Source organism: Danio rerio, chromosome 16, assembly GCF_052040795.2.
Source record: "Danio rerio strain M-AB ecotype USA chromosome 16, GRCz13ab, whole genome shotgun sequence".
In the NCBI taxonomy this organism is placed as follows: Eukaryota; Metazoa; Chordata; class Actinopteri; order Cypriniformes; family Danionidae; genus Danio; species Danio rerio.
In genome coordinates, this window is record NC_141036.1 from 23053542 (window position 1) to 23065000 (window position 11459).

The following is an 11459-nucleotide window of genomic DNA, read 5'->3' on the forward strand; positions in this document are numbered from 1 at the left end:
GTAAAAAAAAAATGGTTTGTCACTTTTTGATGCATAATATTGCCTAAAGTGGCCTACTACCATTAGTTTGTAAACATTGTAAACATTATAAAAATAATTGCAAATATATATAAAAATATATATTTAAAAAAATAAGGTATTTAAAAAAAAAAACTGCTTTTATTCCAGCTAAAATAAAACAAAGAATACTTTCTCTAGAAGAAAAAAATATTATTAGACATGTCAAAATTGTCTTGTTTTGTTTAATATCATTTGGGAAAAATATTAAAAAGAAAAAAAAAATCAAAGGGTTCTGTTTAACACATGTCTGTCTTTCAACACATTTCCAAACAACAGTTTTAATAAGTAATTTTTAATAACTGATTTATTTTATCTTTTCTATGATATGCATAATATTTTACTAGATAGTTTTCAAATACTATTAAGCTTAAAATGCAATTTAAAGGCTTAATAAGTTAATTTGGCTTTAGGCAAGCTAGGGTAATTAGGCAAGTCATTGTATAACAGTGGTTTGCTTGGTATAGAATAAATTGCTCAGGAGTGTTAATAATTTTGACTTGAACGGTATATCACTGTAAAACCTAATAGTAAAAATTACTAAATGAAATAAATAAAAAGCTACTTTGACTTAATAACAGTTATGGTATAAACACAAATAATATAGGTGTATAAATAAGTTTACGGTACTTAAACCATTTGTGTTTCAAAACTTAATTGGTTTGCCGCAATCGGTTTCCTCAAACAATTTTGAGTTAACTTATCGAGTTTTATGGTATATATGTACAGTATATATGAGCAATATATCAAACGAGTAGCAGTGCAATATGGCTTTATATCGGTCCTGAGAGGTGTGCGTTGGCACGAGGCCACAGGTCATTCACATCCGTTTCTAATTCATCAACATCACTTATAGCTAATATTTAAATGACTCTAGCGTAATGTCTAAAGTTATGTCACAACAGATGGTTTTGCTTCCATTTTAGGATTATTTAAGGCTGAATGTGACATGAAATGCCATCCGAGGTGAATAAATCCTGGAAGAAAGTAGTTCTTCCTTTCTAATACTAAAGAGTTTTTAGACTCTCTGTGTTTGATTTTTTTTTTTTATATAAATGATTATGTCAATGAACTATTGTGGAAATGCAATATCACAGTTGGGTGTCACCCTGCATTCTGGTTGCAAAGCCAGATAAAACATTTTGGTTCTACACAGATTATAGGAAGTTGAATAGCGTTACCAAATCCGACTCATTTCCGCTCACGCCAATGGAGGATTGAGTAGATACTGTTGGTTCAGCAAGGTTTGTATATGAAATTGACCTTTTGAAGGGTTATTATCAAGTTCCCTTAACTCCTTGTGCACAAGAGGTTTTTGAGTTTATCACTCTGTCCGCGATGTATTCTTACTGGGTCATGAGTTTCGGTCTGCGAAATGCACCAGCCACCTTCCAGCGCCTGATGAATCGTGTGGTCTCAAGGCTGGAAGGATGTGCTGTGTATTTAGATGACGTTGTAATGTACAATCAGCGGTAGGATGAGCACCTCTGTAGACTACGTGCCTTATTTGTTCATAGTGGAAGCTAAATTAAACATCAATTTAGCTAAATGTGAGTTTGCAGAAGCTACAGTGATTTACTTGGGGAAAGTAGTGGGTCAGGGGGAGGTACGTCCAGTTCGGGCAAAAGTGTAGGCTATTGGGACATTTCCAGTTCTAACGACTAAAAGGGAGTTAATGAGATGAGGCATGATTGGGTATTGTCTGGGTTTTTGTGCTCATCTTTAGATGCTCTACTTACTAATTTGTTAAAAACTAAAAATAAATTCAATGGTTACCAAGTTGCCAGAGCTCATTTCAGAATGCAAAGTTCCTTTTAAGTACAGCCCCTGTGTTAACCGCACCTCGTTGGGTTCGACCATTTCTCCTTTATGTTGATGCGAGTCAAGTAGGTGCTGGAGCTGTATTAATGCAGAAGGATGACAGTGAAGTTGACCATCCTGTAAGTTTCTTTTCGAAGAAATTTAATTCTTATCAGCTCAGTTATTTTGTATAATTGAAAAGAAACACTGGCTTTGCTTTGAGCATTTCAGCATTTTGAGTTTATATTGGAGGCGGTTCCATTCCTGTTAATGTCTTTTCATATCATAATCCGCTCACATTCTTGAAATCATTGCAAGTCCCAACCAACAACTTAATGCTACTCATGTGATATTGCTCATATATATATATATATATATATATATATATATATATATATATATATATATATATATATATATATATATATATATATATATATATATATACACATATACATACACAGACAAAATGCATTTAATTGTGTGTAGTATTTTAATTTACACAAGCATACCTACTATATACAATATATATATTTTTTTTTTTACAATTAAGCAAGTGACAAAATCATAAATCAGCAGGGCTTTGTTACAGAACAAGTGCTTTATTTTCATTTTTGTAATATAGCTGTTGTGATCTCACATCTGTACATTTGCATAAACACAAACCGTTCAAGGCATTAATAAACATATATAAAATACACAAAAGTTATGCAAGCGTGTGTGAACTCGCAAATTCAATAGCCTACGCGTAACAAACAATAACAAACAATGCAACGTTTCATGAACAAGCAAACATTTGAAAGGCTGCAAGTGCTAGGCAAACATTATTTACAAACAAGTACCAAACATGTTCTCCTTCCAAAAAGAAAGGTGGTTGCATTACAGGATCAAGATTACAAAAAAAATTATAATAACAATAATGAGAATTTATACAATATTTATAGTTTCGTTGCAATGATACATTATAGTTTTATTAATGTGTATTCATTGTCCTCCACCTAAAATAAAAAAATGCACACAAAACACACTCTCTCTCACACACACACACAAACAAACAAATCTCTTTCCAATTTATACTGTTATGTTATTACAAAAGACATCCATCCACCCATCCTAACAAGGACTGATGCCAAATCAACAGTTTGAGATTAATGTGTGTTACTCACTAAAACCAAGTGAAATATTTCCAGTTGAGTGTGTTTTTATGTGTTCTTTTGGGTAAGTGATGACATAGACCTGCGTAGATGTGTTTTTGACCACCTTGCTTTGAAATGTAAAAATACGCAGGATATTAAATACAATGCAGCTTTAGACTGCTCCATGGAGATTCAAACTGCTGTTTAACCACCCCCTCCCACCATATTAATACCTCAACATTTAGGGTTAAACACTGCAAATCCAGTGGGGGTAAAGTCTGAGATGTCACTGGAAGTGAAAACACAAGCATACACGGTTAACTTTCAAGCCAACAATACAAAAACATTGAAAACCTTTCGTGGTCATCAGAATCCCATTTGAAGCCACATTTCAATGCTACATGCACAAAAAAAAAATTAAAAAAGAAATAATTATTACTTAAAGGGATAGTTCACTTAAAAATATATATCAATTGTCAATCATTTATTGATTAATCAGCTGTACATTGCTACTCTATTGACATTTTTCAAATCATTTAGATTTCTGCTGGTCAAAACAATTGCAAAACTTGCCTGAAGTGGATTTTTATTTGGCTTTCAAAAATTTGATAAACAATGAAGCATGTTTCTTCTGTGGAAAACAAAAGAACACTTTCAAATATATTTAAGATTCATCCAAGGCCCTGTTTAAACCACATATTAAGATGTGTTTTTGTTGATCTGATCACAAGTGGACAAAGGAGAAACATTACCAATCACACAATGCATTTAAATGTGTCTCATTTGACCAGTTCTCTGATCTTTCAATCTAATACTGTGACAGCTGGTGCAGTTTTTATATTGTATGTATGTATTTGTATGTATAAAAAAAAATTTATAAAAACAATAAAAGTACCAGATCAACTAAACAAGTTCTATAATTAGGCTGCTTAATGCGTTGACTAATAAAAAAATATGACTCAAATATGAATCAAATTTATTTGATTTATTTTAAATCAACCTCTAACAAACACTTTATTCTGTTTTACATTTTGAACTTGAATATGCCTTTGGTTTTTATTAAATCCATTTAACAAATATTTTTGAACATCAAAAGTAGTTATATTAAGTGTTGTTGAATGAAATCATTATGCAAAGGATCCGGAATTGAACGCGTGAAAAAAACTATAAATATGATTCAAAGATTTCGAGGCTTCAATCATGTCCCTGAATGTTGCTTTGAATATATTTCAATAAAAACACATTAAGGACTTTAACTATGAAATGAAACATTCAGAAAGCTGTCAATTATGAATCGTTTATAAATGAGAGTTATGAATGAGAGTTTCTAAAGGCGATCTTTAACGACTGTTTAAATGCATTCGAGCACATGTGCGCTCATGCTTCAAGGGTTTTTGACTACTGAATGTTGTCAGAAATGAAATCCCGTCTCACACCTTGTTCACATACGCTGTCCACTTGTAATTGGATCAACAAAAATGCATTTTAATACCATGTGTGAACAGGACTCACATGTTTCAAGCTCCAAAAAGCACATTAAGGTGGCATAAAATTAATGCACAAATTCATTGATTTATTCCAGCCTGATCTGAGGAGAAATTAACTATTTTACGTCTTGTCAGTTTAGGGGTTAACACACAAAAAGAGCGATATATATCATCCAAAGACTTCAAGACTTAAATCATGTCCCTGAATATTGCTTTGAATAGAATTAAATAAAAAAATATTAAAGACTTTGACTATGAAATAAAACATTCAGAAAGCTGTTTATTATAAAGACTTTATGAATGAGCTAAATAGGCAGACAGAAGGTGATCTTTAACTGCTGTTCAAATGCATTCGACGACATGTGTGCTCATGCTGCAAGAGCAATCTGGTTGAATGGGTTTTCGAATACCTTTGAGCCTAATTGAAAATGAAATCCCTTTTCACACCTTGTTCACATACATTGTCCACTTGTAATTGGATCAACAAAAACACGTCAAACTATGTGTGAACAGGACCCAAATGTTTCAAGCTCCAAAAATGCATTAAGGTGGCATAAAATGATTCCAAAGATAACTTCATTGGTTATTGGTCAAACACAAAGTGGCTTCATTGGTTTATTCCAGCCTGATCTCACGAGAAAACATAACTATTTTAAGTTTTGTCAGTTCAGTGGCTTGCACATATGAATTTGTATGAGTTCAGTGATACGAAATTAAAAAAAAAAAAAAGAGGTGTGGCACCTAAACCCAACCGTCATTGGGGTTGAGTAAATCTAAATTGTCCAAATGAGATTCTACAAATATATACAAACTAGCCACTAAATCAAAAAGTTACAAATTGCCGTGAAATTGTGGTGTTTATTCAAAGTATTCTAAAGCAAAACGGTCACTTTGAATGATGAACAGAGTGACAATAAAGTGGCTATTCAAACTGAGATTGAGTTTAAATCACCCAGATATGGCAACGTGTAACATCAAACAAACAAGAACCAATCTTTAAAATTATTGACTTGTCATCATTTAATTTAGGCCCAATCACAAATAGACCCTAAAGTTTTGAGGGCACTGCTTTCTTTAATCCATCTCGCTCAAAATTAGAACCCCAAGCAATTCTTGACTTGCATAGCTAGCAACAATTGCAAGTCTCCAAAACTATAAGAATGCCATTTAGGATTAAAATGTGCCATTTGGAAGCTTGAATGATTGACAGCATACTGAATATTAGATGAAACTAGCTTAAAAGTTATTTTGTATTCTGCAGAAGAAACACAATCATATGTGTTTGCGTTGACATTATGAGGAAATGACAACATAATTAATTTTTGTGTGAACTTTCCTTTAAAGGAGATGCTGGAAAACCACTGAAACGTCCAACAAAATCAACAATGCATAATCATGTTTCCAGTTGACCTCGATGTCACCCATTTCACAGTGTGAAAAACAGGGTTTCTCTAAAGGATGTATCCATTTAAAGTCTTAAAGCTACAGGAGCACTGTACTGAACTCATGCCTTTGGGGTTCAAACCATGTCCTTCTTTGAAATGACCCATTCCTGGTTCCAATCCAGTTTCCCCATACAAGTGTAGGTACTCCATAAGTTGACAGTGGCTGGCTCTCGCTGGTGTGGGAACTGGGAATCACTGAGTCTTCTATTATATGGCTATTCCATCCTCTGCTGAGGTCAAAGTGCATAGACAGCTACAAGATTTCCACCTCACAATGTGGAGGTTGTTTTGCACGCTCGTATTCCAAAACACAGTGATGTGAGGAAAGGCAAAGGGAATCAATATGTTCCATTTAGGAGGGACAAAAAATCCTCTACAAACTGTGAAAAAACAAGAAACAGAGTTCTGAGCTTAGCTGCTGGAAGAAAGGCCCTTTTTCCACAGAGCAGAAACATTTTGGTGCGTCTCACCATGTGACTCTACACGTATCCAGCTTGCCTGTGTCCTCATCACAAGGCTTCTTGGTTTAAGAATGTCCATAACACTAAAATGAATCCAAAACTGAACAGAGTCCAGGTTAAAATGCTAGTAATTAGTCTGTACAAAAAGCTAAACAATGTCAAGGCGTTACATTTCAACCTGAATTGAAAATAAATGCAATAATATCAAGGTATTACTAAGGACTGACATTCTTCCCTATGTGAGTTTTTAAGACGCATTCAGGCACATAGTAACATTTGGAAAGCAGTTTCTAGGTCAGTCTAGATCAGTACCTGCGTAGAAAAAGTATAATGCTACATTTATTTATTTATTTTTTTGCAGCGAAGATAAACAAAAGCTGTCCAATTTCAGTCATTAGCTGCAGTTGAAGAAGAAACCATGGCTAAATGCTGTAACACACCAACCCAAATGGGTTTTCATCCTAATGTGAAGCAAACATTTTTAAAAGGAATGTGAATTAGGTTTCGATCAAGTTGTTAGAGAGGCTAACTGTAGTATTGGTAGCCTAGCAACCAACAGTAAAAAAGGCAAGCATAATGAAGTCAGCTGATTAGTCACATAGGTGTAATGTTCGTTTGGTTCACAAATTTCTCATTATTTGCATTAACCATTTTTTGGACAAGTTCAAAATCTCCTCAAGTGAGTGTAAAAAGTTATTTTGAGGATGAAGGGATTTTAGTTCGAAAATAGACATTTAATTAGGCATTATGCGTTTCTCAGGCAAAATTTTACAATGTGCTAGTGACATAAGTAGTAGTAGTAAACCCAGCTAGTGAAATTACCAGGGATCACAGTCCTACTGGGGGTTGAGGAGGAGGTCCCACTCAAGAAAAATCAAGTTTCTGTGTTCTGACGATCTGTGCAACCTCATCAGAATGCGCTACCGGTAGCTCAATCTGTCATATTTAATCTAAAAAAAAAAACTAAAAAAAAACAGGGTCAGCACATCTTGTCGACTTCAAATGTATATCAGAATGAACTGACTCCTTAAAGAAGGGTGTAAAAACAGGGGTAGCACATTTTGTCAGCTTCAAAATGTCAATCACAATGAACTTCCACTCTAATAAACAAAATAGTTGGTTCATTTTGATAGATATGTGAAAGTGACAATATGTGCAACCCCTGTTTTTACAATCCTATTTAATGTGGTAGTCATTCTGATAGACATTTGAATCTGACCAGATGTGCTAACCCTGTTTTGGTAGATGAAACATGACAGACCAAGCTACTGGTAGTACATTCTTAGGAATTAGCAAAGATTATCAGAACACCGGCTCTTTACTGAGGACCATTTTTCAAGCTTCTAGGCCTCCACTCTGCGAACACCTCCCACCTCATTTTCCCAATTATGATGCCACTACAGTGTAGTCCAAGCCTGTGACTGAATGACTGCTGTCCTGCAGAGCTTAGCTACTACCTTGATAAAACATGGCTGAACTATTCACAATCTCTTAAAGACTTGGAAGAAGGCAAGTATTTTAGAGCTGATTGGGAATATCTGCAGGTTTTGCCCCTTCAGGAGGAGAATTGGCAACCCCTGCTGCAAGACAATGATTGGCCATCCACCAACATTGCACCATCGCTAAGTGTCTATCAGTCTACTCTTGGTGGCTTTTTGGCCAAGTGAACATGTTAAATTGGTGTCGAACAGTTGTTTATACTGATCACTCTGATTGGTTGGTCAGCTTAAGAAACCAGTGCACAAAAGGAACAACTAAGAAAGCAAGTGAATAATGTCAAGAAGCCTCTCACTTGAACATTCCAAATGGTCATATTGTTTTATGATGACATCGTCGTCTGGAAGAAAGTAAAAACAGATCAATAGGATTTATATTCAATGTCAAAAAAAAACCGACTTTCAGCTTATTTCGGCTTGCATATTCAGATCTAGACTTGGGTTTCTTTTAAAATGACAATCAAATACTACTGCCATCTACAGGTATAGTAACATGTATTTCCTTTCAGACAGACAAAAAAAATTATAGTTGTCTGTGTGCTGCTTTGATCGTCATTTTGGCTCAGACACACACATGACAAGGTTGATTTTTTAAAAGGTTTGTTTGGTGTGTCACAGCCTTAAAGGATTAAGGACTCAAAGTCTTAAAGAAACAGCCACCATCTAACACCCCGCCGGTCCATCATCATACACTCATGAGGTATAAAGGACCATGTGCACGCTTTCCTTGCAACAACACAAATAGCGAACAAAAGGTCCACTTTGGAATGTCATTGCTAGGGCTGTTTCACACAGAATGTGTTTTCAGGTAATGCCGAGTTCAGACTGCATAATTTTAGCCTCACCAATAGGTTTTGAGAAATCGCCGACCTTTCTGGAATCACTGGGAAATCATTGCTTTTCCACGTGAGTAACAATCACACAGTGTGAACTATCAAAGATGTGATCTAAGAGAATCACAGATGAGTCGCTGACGCCTGTGAGATATTTGGCATACTTAATATCTGGAGCTGTCTGAGATTCAGATCATGCCATGTGAAATGTGTTCTGATTAAAAATTACATCAGCGATCACCTACAGCCAATGAGAGAGCAGAATCCACTAATATGCGAATCTGCAGGCCATCGGGAGGTTAAGGGGAAAGTTAAAAGCACTTATTTTTGGTTTATTTGGATCTAAGAAATGCATAATAACTTGTGGAAATTTAACAGGAGCACCCATGTCTGAGCAAAACCACAACTAGCTTGGAAAAAAAATGTTGAAGAGAAATTACTAATTTCCTTCGAAGGCCAGTTAAGCAAAATAAGTACCCCACTAAACGCTTCTTCATCATTTTGTAGTTAATAACAAAATATATACTATATGTGACCTCGTGTTGTTTATGTCACTTCTGGCGTATGTTAGGTTGTAACATGTAGTTTGTGGACCAAGACAACATTGTCGTGATTTTTGCTTATAATAAAGTCATGCAGTGTGAACCCCCCCCCCCCACCCCCCCCCAATCCTACAGTGTAAACACAGCACTGACGCAACGCTACTCAAGATAGCCATGAAGTCTGAAAACATCTTTGACGCAACTACTTTGAAAAACCATGCAGTCTCAACTCAGCATAAGGAGAATCACAAGATTGTGAATCGGTTAATTGTTTACAGAAGTTTAAGCACTGGCAAAAGAAAAGAACTGACACATTTCTGGTGACAATAGAACCAGAATCAATGTTAGGTAGATTAAATTCACTGCTGTCTAAATACTCAATGGGAGCAGACTGAGAAGGATCTTTTAGCGCACAGCATGGACACATTTGAGCGCTGCTCAGTGCCAGGTCAAATTGCAAGAAGATGTTTTAAAAATATGTCTTAATAAATCAATTTCTTTTCCAAGGCTTTGACATTTCATTTTGTGTTTTATAAATGCATAAGCACAGTCTTTGTGAACAGCCTCTTTGACATCTTCAATTGCTCTTTAGTATGGACTACCCTGCAGGCACATGATGTCAACCTGATGTCATATTGACGCTGTACCCCAAAGTCGTGGGGACATTGGATTTTGTTTGAAAATTGGGTTGATGCCAGAATCCAATGTCAGGCCAGCGTAAATATCCAATGTCCAACCTAAAATCAACCTAAGATCAACCAAATATCAACGTCTAATCATGTTACACCTTGACATTGTGTGGACAGAACCACTATAACATCTATGAGACTTTGGATTTTAGTCACCTTCCAACACAATCCAAAATCCACCAAATATCAACGTAATTTGATGTTGTTATTTGACGTTAAAATATGGTTGTCCTTAGAGGTTGACTAGACATTGAAATTTGGTCACCTGACATGATGATCTAAATCTAACCTAATATTAACGTCTTGTTATTTTGTGTGCCTGCTGGGTTTATTCAAGTGCAGAATTTTCTGGTCAGGGATACTTTATAACTGAAATTGGTCCTTGTCATGTAAGCACCACATGAACCATCACTATAGCAATAAATCCTGTTAAATTAATTTTATCTCACAGTCATATTGCTTGAGGAAGACCTAAACAATACTTTGAGCCAAAGCGAAAGCTAATTTTAGGTAACAAATAACAATGCATTTGGCTCCTGTGGAAGTTTTCCATAGCCTTAGGTAAAGCAAAAACCTTCCAAAAGCTTTCCATGGCATTCTTCTGCTGCAAGATTGGATGCACTTAAGGAGTGTTTTGGACGTGGTTAGAAGGCCCACGTATGAGCATGTAACATACAAAAGAATGTATTAAAAGATGTGCGTAAAACTTAGTCCACTCTGTTTTAGATCTGAAACAGATAACGAAATGATCTGCCACCGAAAACTGATGAGCACTGGAAGTCATACCAGCTTAAAAGAAAACAGCTGATGGTACTTCTGAAAGATTCAGACATAAACGTCCAGTGAGACATCCTCCTGGTGCAACACGATTGCAGCTGTGATCTCACAACTCTGGAAACACTCCGAAATCCCGCACATGTCAAGCAGGGCATACGCTCACATGAGCCTGTGTCAGCTTGATAAATGCATTCCATTTACGTGATCTGTACCAGCTTAGAAGCCAAAGCCGTTTTGTTTTAAGAAGATAACTTTTTGAAACCATATCAGAAATGACAGGAGCTAAAAGGGCGAACTAAATCTGATCTACATTCTGGCCCCAGTGAGCAAGTAAAGGCAATCAGATTGCTGATCATGTCAGGCATTCGTATTGCTTCAGATTACTTTCATTAGGAGTTCCTAATGGAGACTGACCTTCCTCATTTATCCTTTCCAATTAGATAAAAACGGGGGAATGTGAGAGTAATTGTTCTAACAATAAACAGAAAGGAAAGGACAGCATCTTTTGGCAATGGAAAATTCAGGGCGAAGGCTGTCCAGCTGTCTGAATTTTGTAAAGGCATTGGTCCAGTAGTAGTCCAGGAACAGATGTAGCGGCTGTGTTTCCACAACAACCCGTCCCTGATGTTCTTGACAAGCGGGATGGTGCCTGAAGAATTATACAGACTCCCTTTTTTTAAGCGGACTCGAATGGTAACAGAAAACACAAAGAAATAAACAAAATTGTAATCAGTTT

General features: G+C 35.8%; 2 protein-coding genes across 3 annotated transcripts in view; both read right to left on the minus strand.

The window, feature by feature from the left end:
• The window catches only part of tax1bp1b (Tax1 (human T-cell leukemia virus type I) binding protein 1b), a 350945-nt gene that overhangs the window by 13139 nt on the left and 326347 nt on the right, over window positions 1-11459 (minus strand). The gene's annotated exons all lie outside the window — the stretch shown is intronic.
• The window catches only part of creb5b (cAMP responsive element binding protein 5b), a 166510-nt gene continuing 165395 nt past the window's right edge, over window positions 10345-11459 (minus strand). The window contains exon 11 of the mRNA XM_087286902.1: window positions 10345-11459. This exon is cut by the window's right edge and continues 229 nt beyond it. The gene's annotated coding sequence lies outside the window, so the exon portion shown is untranslated.